Source organism: Bidens hawaiensis, unplaced genomic scaffold (assembly GCF_021521415.1).
Source record: "Bidens hawaiensis isolate Kalapana, Puna unplaced genomic scaffold, B.hawaiensis_p1.1 tig00011511_1, whole genome shotgun sequence".
NCBI classification, from domain to species: domain Eukaryota; kingdom Viridiplantae; phylum Streptophyta; class Magnoliopsida; order Asterales; family Asteraceae; genus Bidens; species Bidens hawaiensis.
Window position 1 is genome coordinate 1 of NW_027491902.1, and position 19556 is coordinate 19556.

The following is a 19556-nucleotide window of genomic DNA, read 5'->3' on the forward strand; positions in this document are numbered from 1 at the left end:
TGTCGAGTCCACCCGTCTAGTTTATCTATATATATTGTAACTTTCTCGAATGGAATAAAATCAATTCGGTCTTTACTATAACGCAATAAAATCAATTCAACAAGATTCAGTTTACCCTATGAAGAATTTAATTTCCGGATTAAACAAGGATTACTCTATAGCTCTAACATATCCGTTTGCAACTCCTTTGGAAATGTATCGTTAACATACTCGAATTGTTGCCCAAATCATTTTCCATACATAAAAAAGTAGAATAAAAAGAGAGATGGTTGTATGGCATCTATGAAAGCATTGACTACATTTCTCCTTCGACATCCCAAAGGCAAAACACTCTATTGGCTTATAGGTTTAGTTGGTACAAAATCCTGTTTTACATGGGAAGAAGTTTGACTGACTCTCAATTCTTTGGTAGACGAATGCAGAGTAAATTGAACTTAATAAATGAATTATATAAAAAATTTATGTTATCAAGCATACCCCCCCCCCCCCCCCCAACCCCCACCCACTTATTGCAAATTGTTAGATTTTTTCGAGTGATCCACAAACGGCGAAAAGAGCAAAGAAACCATAGAAAGAGATCCATGGTCAGAGGAGAATCCAAATATCGTCACAATGGTTAAACTCCTGAATCTCTAGATCCTACCAATGATCAATATAAAAGAAGTTACAATCTTCAAAGAGAAGTAGGAGATGTTTATAGAAGATGAAAGCTTCACGAAGTTGCTAGACTAAACCACGTGATGCCAAGATCAAAAGAACTACAAGAACTACTTCTATAGTGTAATATATAATGTATGATGTATTTGTTGATATATAGGCAAGAAATGCCTTCCAAGTATCACCAAAAAGCTCTATTACCTAAAGCTTTGATAATACACAAGACTTTTGCACCTTTTCTCACTCTTAGATAGCAAAATTGTATCCCCCCTTCTATATCAATGACTTTAGGGTGTCCAATCATGGTCTTGGATTGTCAACAAGTCACTTAATCAACCAATGGGGAGGATTAGACTTTATCACTCTTTGACTAAGTTGAATGTGGCTTTCCGAAGTGTTCACAACTCCAATTTCATGCATGCCTCCGGATACAGCACTTTTACCTTGCAAATGGATACATTTCTTGGTTATCTCCCTTGATACCATACTTCAACAACCTCTTCAAATAACCTTTCACCGAATAATACGAAGAGCTTTTTCGTCAACTGATTATTGATTGCCAAATTCTTTATCTTCTTGTTTGGAACTTAATTGTCATTAACCTTTTATCTATTCGACTATTCCTGTCATGCCTTGCAATTGTCTACTTGGTCTTGGCTCCATTGCTTTTAATCGTGTTTGACTTGTCAGTCATAAGTATTGTGTCACTAACCCCAGAAATGTTACAAAATTGAAGTTGTTACTATCATTAAATTAATTGTTTCATTAAATAATAATCAAGTTTCTTAAATATTATAAACATATATGTACAAAATCATAATAATTAGAAATGACAAAGAAACTTATTCTATTAGGTAACATATATGTCACAACTCACAATCACAACCAATGAGATCAAAAGACCTACTATCCAAATCCAATTTGTTTTCATCTTTGTTAAGCATGAATGACACGATATCAAACTAAATAACTATGCCTTGTTTGTCTCCAACCACACATGCATACCTTTATTAACAAAATTTCAGATTAATAAAACTTATAAAGTATAAACTTAACAAGTATAGAATATAATTCATATAAAAATATTCAATCTTTAGATCACTGGGCCGCTCTCTATCATCCCTTCTCACAAAACTTCCCACCCTCCTACTTGGACGAGTTGCACAGATAAACCTCAATCCTAAATGTTATCTCCCTGTTCAAATTGTCGCCTCTCTATTTAACGTCAATGCATTGCTCTATACGATTAGAGTATTAATTTTTAACAACGTCAAGACCGAAGTTCACTAACATGTCAGTATGTCACAAAACCAACGTTCTCACAAATCTCCCATGAATCCGCCACCGCCTCTCCTATCTTACAACACGCCACCTCCTCGGACTTCCCACTCTTCTCTACCCTACACCTCATCCTACATGTGATCTTAACATATCTCCACGATATGCGCACATCCATCCAATCAAAAAAAAGTACAAATCATATAATATAATATAATATAATATAATATAATATAATATAATATACCCCACTCAACTATCGTGGTCTCCTTCCCCTAACTTTTTTCCTCATAGTAAAACAGCAAGCATCAAAAAGAGAGACACTCCGTGCGAGATACGTAATAATGCCACAAAATACGCTCCTGCCTTGATTCATGAAAAGCCGTGACAATTGACTATAAATAAATAAACAATTCATTCTTCCGTTTTTTTAAAAAGAAAAAGATTTAATTACATTTGTTTTCTCCAAAGACATTAATGAGCTGTCAAAACTAACTCATGTTAACCTGTACGCCGGCAGACTTTGTACAGTTGCAGACTGGACAACTGCTAATGGCGGACACACACAGCCTACACACGCAGAGATGCCTGCACGGAAGCAACAGCACGCTTGACTCCTCCTTCCCACACCTCCGGCACCGCCTCTCTCCTCCGCCGCCGCCGCAGTGCGACTCAGCGTCATCGGCGATATCAACACGCTGCTGTTGCTGTTGAAGGTGAGCCTGTTCTAGTACTTGCTGCAGGTTGTTACGTAACGCGTTGGCGGTTGCCTCGTTTGTTTGAGCCAATTCTCGCCATATTTGATTCTCTATTGTCATTGATTTCACTTTCTCCTCTAGCGATTGGTTCACTAGTCTGATTTTCATGATTTCGTCTTCTTTTGTTTTAAATTTGTTCATTAATCCTTCGTACAATGTTATCAAGCTCATCGAGTTTTGCTTTCGTGTCTCTTCCATCTCTGTTTTCACCTTCTCATTCTGTAATTTGTAACAAGTTCAATAGACATGTAAAATCGTACATGAAAATGTAAGTATATGTTACTTACATGATGACTAATGAATCGATCGATCTCGAACTGCTGTTGATAGATCTGCGAACCGATAATATCTTCGGTGAGAAAGCCGAACGCGTTCGGATTCATAACCGGAGCGTTTGGATAGCAGAACGAGAAGGAAGAATCACGTGATCGTTTTCTGGAATTGAAAGCATTCACCGGAAACATGGCGGATCCGTACACCGGAAGATTTTCATCCGTTTGATTTTGAAATCTGATTTCATCGCTTTGGTACATCATTTCTCTGCTGCAAAATCACAGTTTGTTGATTAACATATTATTATTATTATTATTAACACAGTAGAAATGCAGAACGAATCAGATAATAGATTGTGAAAATGTACCTACCTGTGTGAAGCTTCAACTGCCATTGAGAGTAAAATCATGCAAATGGTGATTTAGGGTACATGTAGGTGTAGGTGGTGTGTGTGAGGGTGGTTGGATAATGAAAATGGACTCTCGATTGTGTGACTTGATTTTATACCAATCTCTCTCGCCACCGACCGAAACAATTGGGAAGTCCGTGATATTGCCAACATACGAGTTCAGATGGAATTTAATTCTATCAAAATCATTTTTTCTCATCTCTCTTTTCTTTTATTTTTTTTATTTCATTCCTTATTCACCATACATTCTCAACAACACCAACATTAAAAGCCAAACTAGTATTTTGAGATATGATTATTTTTATTAATTCTATTTCATTCATACCTTTTTTTTTATACCAAACAACATAAAGTAATAATTCATTTTATTCACGTAGGTTAAACAAACATAACAAATGAAAAATAATGATCCATTTCATTCTCTTGTCCATTTCATTTCTTCTCCCATTTTATACCCACAAAACATACCCTTAATTCCAACTCCTTATAATATGGTGACGGTTAGACAAATACTTGACTATGGGCATGACAACGCCACAAAAACAGGAAAAATAAGGTGGTTACAGACTTACGGTTGGGGTTATGGTGACGAAGAATTTATGGAAAACGATAAATAAAGCTATTTTTGATAGCTTTAAATTCTCCTACTTTAAATCCGTTGAGCTAATCAAGGAGGACGTCTTATGTTGATGTAACTTTGTATTTATTTTTTCCCTTTTTGTTCGGGGCTTAGCATGTTTTGGTTCATATTCGGAGTAAACTACATGGTATTAATGATATAATAAATTGAGAATTGGATTCGAATTCCAATTTGGATTTAGATTTGGATTCGGTTAGACTTTTTAAAGCATTCCCACCTCATTCCTACCATATATATATATATATATATATATATATCATATAATTAAACTAAAAAGCACAATATTTTTTATTTTCTGTTTAATTAAATAATACTTTTTATACCTTTATCATTATTTTTTCTCTCTCCTTCACTAACAATCAATTTCAAAAAATATTAAAAATTTATACGGTGTGAACAGTGAAACCCCAAATTTAACTTTCCCATATAACATTTTCTCTTTTCCCTACTTACAACCATTCATAACTATATCATATAATTTACAAAACTTTCTCACAAAAATATAAGGAATAAGCTGATAACGCTCTTAGTCACGGTATTCGGTTTTGGTTTGTTACGATATTGACTTAATTTTTTTATAAAACAATTAACAATTAATTGAATGGCTTGAAAATCGAAATGATAAATATCCCTAAATACGAGGCGTTTTGTTTGATGTTTTGAATTGACTCTATTTATAAGGAATCATGATGATTTATGACTCGTCCATCCACCACGTTAGAATCGCCAGGTGGGCCCCTTGTTTGTCATAAAGCGGGGATTGTTACTGGGCCAGACCCAAATGATACGGCCCATTAAACATGTGTCAGCCCCCACTGTAACTAACATCATTAACCAGGGTGAAAGTAATGTCAAAATGACTGAGAAAGAAATCGTGTGTCAAAATCACCCGAAATCGAGGAAGAGTTTCCAGGCAAATCCCTCAAAAAGTTAAAAAACCAAATACAAATATAATAATTTAAATGCATAGTAAATAAAGTGAAAACGGTATGAAAATACCTATTCAAAACGAAAAAAATTTCAGAAAAAACGTAACCGGGATAAAATTCATTTAGTCATTTATAAAATAAAAATGCTTGTTTAGTTCGTTTTCTTAGGGTACGTACTAGTAATTTTTATTTCTTTATTTTGAAAAGATGACATATCGGTTTAACAACTAGAAACTATTTTTTCTGGATGTACATTGCGCGTCAAGACTTTTTCCTTCCCATGTTTCATATATAAAAAGTTATAACCACTATCACACAAATATGTGTCATGAGAAACATTGTAAGCAAAAGAAATTTTGTGGTGGAAAAGTAAAACTAGGAATATAGTTATTTGACTAAAGTGATATAATTTTAATATAAGAAATCAAAATGCCATGATATTGAGAGATTTTTTATTTAAGTTTATTAATGCATGATTATTTCATATTTAGAGCATGTTTGGGATTGAGTTTGAAAAATGCTTATTGGCTTATTGTTGTTTTTAAAAAGCCAATAAATTAAAATGTGTTTGACAATCACAAAAATCTTTCCTATTTTAGCTTTTTTTAAAAGATTAAAAAGCAGTTTTCTAAAAGTCCCAAGTCATGGCTTTTTAAAATGGATTTTTGTAAAAGCCAATAAGTATTTTTCAAACTCAATCCCAAACATGCCCTTAGTGTTTATCAGAGCATCTACAACAGAACGTTGAGTCCAAAGATGCTTACCTATAAGAGAAATAAAAGAGATGGTCATAAAGATCATTTGTCATGTAGACATATAAAACGGGTATGAGAGTGAAAAGAAGCATACATAGTTTTAGTTTTCGAGAGTTTCTGGGTTTATCTTTCACTTAATTATGTACTAAGGTTTTCTTGGTCATGTTACCAATGTGTATTGTAATTGCTTCAATATTTATTAGTTTTAGGGGGGCGTATTAACAAATAAAAATTGTTAATTTACATGTTGTAAAGTCGATAATCATCGGTTGACTTCGGTCAACGATAATGGAAGACTGATTAATAGGTAGATGTGTTAAAAATTGACTATATGAATTGTTGGGTGGGTGACATTTCCATAACTTCATGGAAATTGGAATGGTGTGCCTCGTTCTTCCACCATTTTCATCTTTTCCTTTTATTTTTCCTATTAATGCTTTTTTTAATTATTATTATTATTATTATTATTATTATTATTATTATTATAAAGAATGCCAAACCGTGTTTTAAATAAAATGCCACGCGTTTCTATTGTGTTTAAAGTTTTTCAACTCCGGTGGATTTTAGTAGTTGGATCAATTGTTTGTTTTCCATGTAGTTGTACAAATCATTTGGTTAAGTACACCGGCGAAAGTTGACGAAAACCCCGGACCACCATATAAGATTCACCCTTGGTTAAATATATTTTGTACTAGCTTTTATCCCAGTATTACGGGGTTGTTTTATATTATTCTTTTCTGATATTTATATATATTTTGGATTTTAATTTTATTTAATTTAAGACAGTTAATAATATATTTGAGATTTAATGATGAAAGGGTTTCACAATTAAATGAGATATTATAACCCGGTTTAAAAGTTATTTGATGAGACATATGACCCGCTTATTATGTTTACTATAAAATTGTTTTTTAATTATAAATAATGTATCTAAAAAAATAGATACTAATTTTTAGTATATCTCTATTTTATAACATTTTCATATCAAATATTTGGTGAGATTAATTTAATTTAATAAGATGTTATAACCTGTTTAACGACCGTTTGGTGAGACCCATACCTGTGAATTCGGGTCAAATGCATGGGAAGCCTTCATTTACAAACAAAGCAACCTGGTAGCTTGAGAGAATGTAGGGAGGTTTCGTTTATATATATTTAAGATATGAAAGCTTATTTTATAAACTTGTGAATGATCCGGTACATTGCTAGGGGCTGTTTGGCAATCTTGCACTAACTATTAAGATGCCTGGCTGATTAAGAGGTAACCTCTGAATCATTAAACATGTTTTTAAAACTTAATTATTAAGAGACTCTATCAGCCATTAAAATGTGTTTTTTCAATACACCAAACATAAGTTAGCTTTGACAGATTCATAGATATTTGTGATGAAGTGATATCATGACGGAATTAACTATTCAGTATTATATCGTGCAACCTTAGCTTCATTTTGACTAATTTGAATCCAACACTGAACTTGCAACATAATATTGTAAATAATAAAATACATACAATACAATAACGCAATAAATTTGTAGAACTCGTCAACACGATAACGCAATAAATATGTAGAAGTCGTAAAGTAATCGTTATTACAAATAAAAAAAATAAGTAAATAAAAAACTTAGAACAAAAGAGGAATGATTAAAGCTTTCTGGTTAATACGAGTCCTTTAGAAAAGATTTCATATCTTCAATAAGATTATCTTTCAGTGTACAAAAATGATAAAACTAAACTAGTTGTACTGCTAGAAATATACTACTGAAACTACTTGTAGATTTCATGTTTTCGGTAACATTTTAAAAGAAATTTGTCAAAAGTCATTTTAAGTATATATTGACTGTCAAAATGTGAGTTTAACAAATAGTATAAAGTTTGGATTATCCTTGAATCAAAACTCTATTTTCTATAGCAAGAATGGACCTCCCTAGCTTCAAGTCTACATTGTAATCTGTAGGGGTATGGTACTAAACCCGGTTTTACGACCCTAAATTTATTATGTTTGGCTTATTTTATTATATGGACTAATACAATGTTATTGGGCTGAGAGGGTTTTGTGGAGGTAACCCTAACTGGGTTAGGCCCATTAGGGTACCATGATGGTGGCCATGAGGCTCTCTATATAAGGAGGTCTCCACCTCCTTATTAAAGGGTGATGCTCAATAAGAGCCACCACCACTTTTTTGTGTCTGTAAACAAGAGATCCTTAGGATTTCTTAGCAGTCACCTCCACACCCCCGAAAAACCATTGCAGGTCTCAAGCAACCGGAGAAGAAGATCAAGACGTGGTTCGTTCATCTCGAAAATCCGTGGAAACATCGTTATGGATCAGGTCAGATTCATTTCATGCTTCGACATAATCAAGATATGATTTTTATTTTTCAAAAGGTAATCAATGAAATATTATTTACAAATTATAATGTCAACAAATATACACAGAACATATATTACGCCCAATGAGCTTGAGGCCCGGCCTATAGATACATATTTATCAAATATTTGTCTTCTTTCTCTACGTAACTTCAATGAAAGATCCTTCATATTTACCTTTTGATTTCATCATTATATATTTATAAGAGAAATGAATGCCTAAAACTGTAGTGATGGGCCATATGCTCCTGTTATGAATCTATGTGTTAATATTTTCTGTTTAGCCCAAACTAGATTGTTGTACGCGGAAACTAAAAGTCAAGTCATATTATTATTTTGATGATAAAACATTTTAAAGTTGATATACATAATACATGGACAAAGTTTGGCAGAATTGAAGCATCATGTGTGTTTCAACTAGAATACACAACAAACTTAAAAGAATCCAAGAGGGGTTGCTCAAAAAGTTGGTGTGTTGAGCCTCGCTTGAAGTTGGTTGGGTTTATAAACAACTAAGCCTAGCCCTAGCTAAGATAAGCTTTGCTCGTTAGCTCACGTGTTTGGCTCCTTTAAATTAAAATTCAAATTTCAATATAAATAAATTATAACCCAAAACTAAACATTTCACTACGCCCCAATATTATTTTAGTAATATGGTTTATCATTTTAATATAATCATTATACAGGAAAAAAAGGTACAAAATTAAAAAGAAAAACTAAACGAGCTGGATATATATATATATAGGGGAAAGTTAACGTACAAATTAAATTAACGTGTTAAACATGATAATCAAGTAGAGTAACTATATATACAAGTAGAGTAATTATTAATTACATCATAGAGTAATTACGTAATTACTCTACTTGTATATATAGTTACTCTATTTGATTCTCACGTTTAGCACGTTAATTTCATTTGTATTTGATCCAAACATTATATATATATATATATATATATTTTTACTAGACGAGCTAAAGCTCATCATTTCAGCTCGTTAAAAATAAACGACAAGGGATGGCAGCAGTATGGTGATGACGGGGAGATTCAATTACTATCTACAAAGTAACAAAGATGGTACAAATTGAAAATATAAGAGAATAACTACATTCATCTAACATGGCATATCAAGACGAATTCACCAACTTTTGTTACATGTCATACGCACATGAAACCATTGTAGCTTCACATCTCTGGAGTTGATACATATCCTTTTGTAAACATTTTTTTTTTATAAAAAAGATATATTTAATTAAGTTTAAGCTTAAGTCCATCAACATCATGTCTTATGCTTATCTTTCCTAGTAGGTCGACTAAATCTATAGCATGTCATGCATGGTGCATGTGTGTGCACAACTGAAAAAGGTGAGACTCGCGCTAATTTATAGAACGAGTTGTGATAAAAAAAACACTTGATTTGTACGAGTGTTGCTTCCGCATCTTTGGCTTTTGTCCACACAAATAACTAATCATTTTGCCAAGTGTAAACCACAAATTGTGGATGCGTGATTTAACTTAGCATTGTGTCAAAATGTGGACAACAAACATGTTTTTGAAAACATTTTATAAATATCGACGTGCTTCTGCGCGCTAGCAATATTGACTGCTTAAACTAACATTTTTGGTATAAAGATGAACACGAATAGACACTTAAATACACATCATCAAATTGTTGTAGGGAATAACCTACTCGGCCCAGCACTTAAATTCAACCGACCCAACACTTAACCACAAGCGGCCCAGCACATTGCTGGCCCAAACCTCCTTCATCAGCCATTGGTGGCAGGCTCAGACTTAGGGCCGTCCAAACCGCTCGACGCTCGAATTCGCTCGCCGCTCGCTCGTAATTTGCTCGGAAAATGTTCGCTCGTTTTTTCGCTCGATTGTAAACGAGCCGCTCTGCTCGGTTCGGTTTGTAAACGAGCCAAGCAACGAGCAAAGGTCTGCTTGATTCGGTTCAGCTTGAATATTTTTAATTTACTTTATATATAATTATATATGAACAAATATAGAAATATATAGACAAAACACATAAAATATAAGTATACAATTTTTTAAATCCTTTTAAATTTTTCATATTCCGTCAATTTTATAGTTTTATTAGTTCGATTCAAGTTTTCAGAATACTAAAAGTTTGTTTACATGTTCATTATATCACATTTTAAACTTTTTTCTTCTAAAAATTTACAACCTATTATACGTTTGTCTAAAAACTACTAATTTGTTTACAAAATCTATTATTTACAGCCTTCAAACTTGTTTCTTATTGAAAATTTCAAAGCGAAAAATAAATAAAAAATACTCGAAATCGCTCGATGTTCGATCGAAAAATGCTCGGTTCGATTTTAGCTCGTTACGTTTTTCGCTCGGTTCGAATTTCAGCCGTTCGGTTCGGTTCAATTGTAAACGAGCCAAGCAATGAGCAAGCCTTCGCTCGGTTCGGCTCAGCTCGTGAACAGCCCTACAGACTTGCCTCTCTTGGGCTCATTATCCTCTAACTGAAGCCCAAACCCGAGATCCTTATCAGGCCATCTTATCAAAGCACTTAAACTCTTAGGTGCTTAAACTCTTAGGTGCTGTTTGTTTTTCCAGAGGTAAAACATCTGCAGTCTGCGGACCATATTTGCAGACATTTGTAGAAGAAGAGGTGCACCAAACCTCTGCAGTCTGCAAGAAGAAGACTGTTTATTTTTTGACGTTTGTAAATTTCTAAAATAAACTAGTAGTGGTATACAGACTGTGGTAGTGGGTGGTGGTGGTGGTGCTAGATGGTGATAGTGTGGTATTGGTGGGTGGTGGTGGCGGTGGTGGTGGGTGGTGGACATTGGTGGTGATGGACGGTGGTAGACGGTGGTGGTGGCGAACGATGGGTGGTAGACGGTGGTGGTGGTGGGTGGCGGACATTGGGGGTGGACGGTGGTGGTGGCAAACAGTGGGTGGTGTGTTGGGTTTCAGTGGTGATCAGTTAAAATTTTGTTTATTAAATCCGGTTCAATAAACGTGATAAATAATAAGTAATCATATTAATTAATAATTATACGCAATGGAATATATAATTAATCAACACCGAAAACTAAACCCGACAGGATCCGGTTACAGAGAATACGAGTACGAGTTAAAACATTAAATATATAATTATAAACTAACAATATATTTAAGTTTACCTCGGTTAATAAATAACCGGTTGAGACACTGAAGGCTAATGAACCGAGCTGGGTGACACAACGAGATCAACGACCAACGGTGGCGGTGCACGACGGCAACGGTAGCGGTCGTGGTGTATGGCAACGGCTGTAAGCGGCAGCGGACGAGCGGCGGCAGGCTGCGGACAAGCGGTGGCACCGGCAGGCGGTGGCGGATAGGCGGCGGTGGCTGGTCAGGCGCCGGCAGTGATAGCGGCGGTGAAGTAGGTGGCCGGCTGTTGGATGGAAGAAGGATGAGATGAACTTGTTAGGATTAGTTGTTAGGTTATTAAAACATCATATATTTATATAGCCTCCTATTAGGTTTAACTAATCTCATTAGTTATAAACCTAATGGGCAAACAAGTCCAATTCTTACTCCAAAGCCCGCTCCATGTAATTTTTATCGTATTAAAGTGTCTAACCCGGTTAACTAACTTAAGCGGGTTAATAGTTCGTTACCTCACAACGTAACTCTCACGGGTCATAACCCGGTTGACCGTATTGACTTACCCGAACCGGTCCATAATTCTAACAGTCTCCCACTTGGACGGTTTCTGGTTAAGTTACTCAATACTGACAGCCAGCGGTGCTCTAGCTACACATAGCTGCCCCCAACAGGTTATAACATTTTAAATTTATTAACCAAAATAATCTTGGAATACACTGTTGCAAGATAACGAATTTATGGTAATCGTTGTCATCTATCCTTTCTGTATAAGACATCAATTGAACAATGAGACATGGATCAGGTTCAATCTCATATGGCGTTCAATCATTATAGTTCTCGATCAAGAATCAAAGTGGTCCAATCAAACACAGTTAGTTTGGGTGAGGCTTCACACTTTACCAGTTTGAATCAACGAGGGCGCCAAGATGTCTAACTGTTACATATCATGTAAGAGTATAGAATCCCATCTTGAATACATACAACTCCCACTAAACTTCAGATCATTCCTAACCAATGCCTTTATAGCTGGCAATTGCGGTTGACACTGATCAAAGAATAACCTTTAGTAAACGAAAGTTCTAATATGTATCTGAGGTCTAAGGATACTAAATGAGTATACCAGTATCAAAACATCTTATGACTAAGATCCATGAAGATGATTTGATGCGAGTTACATCCAACGTCATTCATAATGAGGTCTCTGAGTTTGGAAATCAACTCCTTGAGTCCAAAGTCAGAATAGTCTTAATTCAGAGTCGTTCCCACGAGTCTGACCGACTACGGATAATTTAGAATACAATATTCACGGATTAAACGTATTAAAACCGAACACGGTTATATTATTCAACATTTGCATTTAACCATTAAATCAAAAGAGAACTTAAAAGTATAACTGTTTGAGATGTTCACACATCCAAATACTAAATCAAAACAAACTACTAGCTAATCTGTGTCTTCTTTGCTTATTATGATGTCTCCTCGTTCCAGTATATCTCGTATATAGTGGAACTTACTTAGAATGTGCTTGGCCCTGTGATGAGATCTGAGCTCTTTGGCTTGAGCAATGGATCCTGTGTTATCACGGATTACGTCGATCGGTTTCCGAAAGCTTGGAACCAGATCGAGGTGAGCTATGAATTTCTTCATCCAAGAAGATTGTGAGCGAGAATCGTCTCGGTCAGTCTAGAAGCTAGCATCAGCGTAACACCTTACAGTGAGCTCTTCTTCCACTCCTCTAAACACTAAGAACATGTCTTTCGTCCTTTTCAGGTACCTCAGAATGTTCTTCACAGTAGTCCAGTGGGCAATGCTAGGGTTCTGCTGAAAACGACTAGTCATGCTTAGTGCATACGAGACGTCAGGTCTAGTAGATAACATAGCATACATTATAGAGCCAATCGCTGAAGCATATGGAATCGCTTGCATGTGCTTAGTTTCAATGTCCGTTGCCGGAGATTGCGATTTGTTCAACACGGTTCCTTTAGCCATGGGGAGAGCTCCTTTCTTGGAGTTATCCATAGAGAAGCGTGCCATTACTTTGTCTATGTACATACTTTGACTCAGACCTAGAAGCCGCTTAGACCTATCTCGGTAGATCTTAATTCATAGAATACAAGCAGCTTCACCAAGATCTTTCATTGCAAAACAAGAGCCCAACCAGTTCTTAACTTCCTTAAGCATAGGGATGTTGTTTCCAATGATCAGTATATCATCCATATACAGGATGAGGAATGATATAGTGCTCCCACTAGCCTTTCTGTAAACACAAGGCTCATCTTCATTTTTGGTAAAACCAAACTCTTTGATTTTCTCATCAAATGAAGATTCCAACTGTGAGATGTCTGTTTAAGTCCATAAATGGACTTATTCAGTTTGCACATCATGTTAGGATATTTAGGATCGACAAAACCTTTAGGCTGAACCATATAGACATCTTCAGAAAGATGTCCATTAAGAAAAGCAGTTTTGACATCCATTTGCCATATCTCATAGTCATAGTACGCGGCTATGGCAAGTAATATCCTTATCGACTTAATCATAGTAACGGGCGAGAAGGTTTCATCATAGTCAATACCCTGAGTTTGAGTAAAACCTTTCGCGACTGGCCGTGCTTTATAAGTCTGTACATTTCCATGCATGTCAGTTTTCTTCTTGAAAATCCACTTACTCCCTACTGCCCTACACTCGGGAGGTAGCTCAATCAAGTTCCAAACTTGATTATCACGCATAGATTGCACATCGGCGTTCATGGCATCTTGCCATTTTCAAATTCCGGATCTAAGATAGCAGATTTGTAATTAGTAGGTTCATTGCTTGACTCGGCTACTAAGAGGACCCGGGGCCATCTAGGCGCCATAGGTATTTAAAGTTTGGTACGCGAGTCCTATTACTTTTGCGAACGCTTGTGTTCATGTCCGATGTATCAGCAACAACAACTTGTTGATCAGACGCAACTTCCTCAGCGGTAGTTTGTAGTTCTTGAATTTCTTCAAGATCGAAAATATTATCTCCAGTTCCTCGATTGAGAATTTCCTTCTCGAGAAAGTGGCCCCTTTGATAGAAATCACATTTATATTAGGATGGAAGAAATATCCGCTTTGGTTATAGTATCCGACGAAAAAAACTTTTACGCCGCGAGGATCGAGCTTATCGTCAGAATCACTAGTGACATAAGCATCACATCCCCATAATCTAAGGAAAGACAAATTGGGTTTTCGCCCATGCCATATCTCATACGGGGTTTTGCTACCTTTTTAGTTGGAGCCAGATTGACAATGCGAGCGGCGGTCAAAATGGCAAAGCTCCAAAAGGAGTGAGGCAAGTTAGTTTTACACATCATCGATCGGACCATGTTTAGCAAGGTTTGATTTCTCCTCTCGCTCACGCCATTGTGTTGGGGTGTGCCGGGTGGAGTGAGCTGTGAAACAATTCCACGCTCTTTTAGATGATGTATGAATTCTGAGCTGAGATACTCTCCGCCTCGATCCGATCGAAGCATTTTAATAGTTTTCCCGAGTTGGTTTTCCACTTCGTTTTGAAACTCTTTGAACTTTTCAAAGGTTTCATTCTTGTGTTTCATGAGATACACATAGGCATATCGACTGTAATCGTCAATAAAAGAAACGAAGTATCTTTCATGATTCCTAGACATGGTTCTTTAAGGACCGCATACATCAGTATGGATGATTCCCAGCAGATCCTTTGCTCGTTCATTCTTATGAGTGAAGGAGCTTTTGGCGAGTTTACCAGCTAAGCAGGATTCGCAGTCATCAAAAGAGTCCGGTTCTGTGGATTCAAGAATCCCTTCGGATTGGAGTCTCTTAACTCGTGCCTTGCTTATGTGGCCAAGTCGGCAATGCCATAGAAATGTATCATTGATGCTAGATCTGATACGTTTAGAAAGATTATATACATTATTGTTTATTTGAACATCAACCTCATAAATATCATTTCGAGGTTTAGTCTCAAAATAAAAATATCATTCAAGTAGGCAGAAATAGCAATACTATTGAAAACGTACTTAAATCCTTGTTCAAATAGTAAAGAAACTGAAATAATGTTTCTGGTCAAACCAAGTGCAAACAAAAAGTTATCCAAAGTAGCTACAAGGCCAGACGGACAAGCAAAACGATATGTGCCAGTTGCAAGAACTGAGACTCTCTTCCCATCACCAACGATGAGTTCCATGCTGCCTTGTTTCAGTTTCTTCCAGTTTTCAGGCTCCTGCAAGACATTAACGATGTGGTAACCACATCCGGTATCAAATACCCACGTGTTGCTAGAGTCAGTGAAAAGTTCAATAACGTAAATAGAAATACCTTTAGCACTGGCGCTGGGACAGTTACGTTTCCAGTGTCGCATTTTGTTGGGACAGTTACTTTTCCAGTGTCCCATTTTGTTGCACTTGTAGCACTGGCGTTCCTCAGGAGGCGGCGGTGGTACCTTTGCAACACCTTTTTTAGTGTTGGTGGCAGACCTGGCAGCAATAGTAACCTTCTTCTTGCCTTTACCGTTATGACCCCGGTTCTTAGGTTTAGGTTTGACGACACCAGCAGATCGAACCATAAGAACTTGATCGTTTTTAGCGGGAATATTCATCTCAGCCGTCTTGAGCATTCCTTGAAGTTTATGATGTAGAACCGGTAAAAATACCGGATTCGACTCGTATGTTGTAACCAAGGCTCTGATACCACTGTTGGGTTTCAGTGGTGATCAGTTAAAATTTTGTTTATTAAATCCGGTTCAATAAACATGACAAATAATAATTAATCATATTAATTAATAATTATACGCAACGGAATATATAATTAATCAGCACCGAAAACTAAACCCGACAGGATCCGGTTACAGAAAATACGAGTATGAGTCAAAACATTAAATATATAATTATAAACTAACAATATATTTAAGTTTACCTCGTTTAATAAATAACCGGTTGAGACACTGAAGGCTAACGAACCGAGCTGGGTGACACAACGAGATCAACGACCAACGGTGGCGGTGTATGACGGCAACGACAGCGGTGGTGGTGTATGGCAGCAGCTGTAGGCGGCGGCAGGCTACGGACAAGCGGTGGCACCGGCAGGCGGTGGCGGACAAGCGGCGGTGGCTGGTCAGGCGCCGGCAGTGATGGCGACGGTGAAGCAGGTGGCCGGCTGTTGGATGGAGGAAGGATGAGATGGACTTGTTAGGATTAGTTTTCAGGTTATTAAAACATCATATATTTATATAGCCACCTATTAGGTTTAACTAATCTCATTAGTTATAAACCTAATGGGCCAACAAGTCCCATTCTTACTCCAAAGGCCACTCCACGTAATTTTTATCTCATTAAAGTGTCTAACCCGGTTAACTAACTTAAGCGGGTTAATAGTTCGTTACCTCACGGTGTAACTCTCACGGGTCATAACCCGGTTGGCCGTATTGACTTACCCGAACCGGTCCATAATTCCAACAGTCGGTGCTGGTGGTGCTAGATGGTGATAGTGTGGTATTGGTGGGTGGTGGTGGCGGTGGTGGTGGGTTGTGGACATTTGTGGTAATGGACGGTGGTAGACGGTGGTGGTGGCGAACGATGGGTGGTAGACGGTGGTGGTGGTGGGTGGCGGACATTGGGGGTGGACGGTGGTGGTGGCAAACAGTGGGTGGTGGTGGTGGTGGCAGCGGACGGTGGGTGATGGATGGTGGTGGTGGACGGTGGTGGTGTCCCGAGCCCGGGTGCCCTACAATTGGGTGTTGGATTTACTCGTAAACACAGTTGTAAATATCAAAGTAAATTAAAACTTTTTGCGGAATAATAAAAATCAACCAATTCTTACAAATCATACCATATTTGTCTTAAAACACAATAAATGGTCTCAACATAAACATAAAACATCACGCTCAAATAAATGAGTAACTTCGAGAATTTGGTTGTCGATGATTCTTATATTCTAACTCATTTCCATCAAAAACTATTCCTTTTAGTTTCTAACACTTGAAAAATTATAAATAAATATAGACTTAAGTGCAATTTACATCCCATTTCGACCACCATGAGTGACGGCTCTGGTCTCATCCATTTCGATGACAACGATTCAGACAAGGACTCTGTCTGCGGTGGGATCCCGTCAGCTAATACAGAATTGTGTTTGGTCGTATGCAATCGGTGAAAATGTTCATATTCAACTTTGACGATCAAAGTAAAAAAAATGCATGTTACTTGTGAGAGAATGAAAATAAAAATCAGTTAAATTATATTCTTATGTTACATGAAAAAATTCTATACACCACGCCACAATACTTTGGCAAAAGCAGTGGTGAAAGGAACAATGCTGGGTATCATTAAACCTCGTGTGTACGGAATGACAAGTTCAATCCATGAACATCTCAAAAGTTTAAAACCTAGATATCAAAATGTTGTTAGCATGATCTCATGGCTAAAATTTTCGGGAACATGAAGTCAAAGGTGGACAAACTATGGCAGGAAAAGTGAAGCAGCAACAATAACGTGACATAAGAGTATCAGATAAGGCCACAAGTCAAAGTGTGGTGTCTGATTTGGAGGTGAGTTCTTGGGTTTTCCAACACAAATTTAGTCATGTTGGTGATGCTGGAACAAGTTTTGTATCACGCTTTCTTCTCGATGCAAAAAAAAAAAAAAAAAAACTGAGCATGGCCCTAAGGTGATTGATGAAATGCCTCAAGGCTTTAGATGTGAGATTTCAAACACTACTAGTGGTGAAACCGTAGAAAGCGAAAAAGAAAGTGACAATCTTCAATTCCATAAGAAATAACCGTGGGAAATTGTTAGAACCATTCTAGAACTCATAACCTACAACGAACCACAATATATGTTTTCCACCCGACCAATACATAATTTTGAGTTTACTTTGTGCATTATAATATATACATTTAATGTTTTCTTTTTGAATTTGGACACCCTAATAAAGTATGGACCTAAAGTCTTTGTCATGTTTTGCTGGCCCACAAGCCAACCCTGTTGTTATGCGTAATGAGTCTATGTGTTAACATTTATTGTGGTAGTCGAAGCCAAATTGTCTACATGCAAACGAAAAGTTAAGCCATGCTATTATCATGGGCGGATCTACATACAATGGTATGGGTTCATGGAAACTCACTAGTTTCGGATTTTACGTAGAATGCCTTAATAAAATATGAAAGTGAACCCATATATACATTTTCAGTGAACCCATAAACAAATTGAATCTGTAGTCCACTGGTAAGCATTGAGCATTTCAACCTTTAGATCCTGTGTTCAAATCTCTCTTCAAGCGGTTTTTTGTATTGTTTTTTTAATATGGTTGGGTAATTATGTTTTATCCCCTCCTCTGTTTTTTGCAAATGTTTAATTTTCAAGCAGGTTACTATATGTGATTTGATTGCAAAAAAGTCTTACTCTAGTTGCTAATTGTTGGTAATGTGACTATCATGATGACTAACTATTTGAGAGTTTGTTCGATCAGTGGCTTATTTAGGGGGTTTTGTTTGAAACCTAAAACTATTTTTTTTATAGTGGAGTTAATCTTTCATGAAAAATGATTATTCATTACTGTTCGATGTGTAATCTAACAAGCTAGCAGTTGTTCCAAAATTATTCATAATGAATAAAACAAGAGAAAGATTGGAATAGATTTGACCTTCATATTTGTATTATGTGTTCTTTTTAATTTCTAACGATGATATTTGTTTTTTTGTGATCGTATCATATTTTTATTATGTGATAAATCTTAACTGAACCGAACCATCGAACCGACCCGAACCGCCGAATCGACCCGAATAGTGAACCCAATGGAAAATTTTCCTAGATCAGCCACTAGCTATTATTTTCATGATAAAAGATTTTAAAGTTGATATATGTGGAAAAACTTTGGTAGAAGCATCGTGTGAAAAAATTACTGTCTTGACCCTCGCTTGAAAAAATTACTGGAATCCAGTGTCCAATTAATTAAATTTTGCAAACCAAAATGCCCTATATGTTGGACTTAATTCGCGTCGTCGAGTCAATGAGGCGGGTTGGACCGACCCATTGAGCCTATGATGGATTGGTCTCTTGTTTATCAAGTTGAGCACGTGACTTGGTATACATGGAATAAATTACTTGGTGAACAAGTCGAGCCAATGACTTGGACAACAAGGAATTTATTTATTAATTATTATTTAGATTTGTTTTTACCAATTAGTATTTGAGTATGATTATGGTTTTTGTATTCTAGTCTAGTTGGGTTTTCTAATCTAAATTAGTATATATACCCGAGCTTGTTGGTTATATCATTAAGAGTTTTATGTATTGTAATTTTTGAGCTAATGAGAATTACGAGATCGAGCTTATGATCTAGATTTTCGTTTTTGTGTTTAT

At 36.4% G+C, this 19556-nt stretch overlaps 1 pseudogene; it reads right to left on the bottom strand.

The window, feature by feature from the left end:
* Window positions 1-2408: 2408 nt before the first annotated feature.
* LOC143538221 (putative BOI-related E3 ubiquitin-protein ligase 3 pseudogene) lies at window positions 2409-3360 on the bottom strand (annotated as a pseudogene).
* Window positions 3361-19556: the final 16196 nt, after the last annotated feature.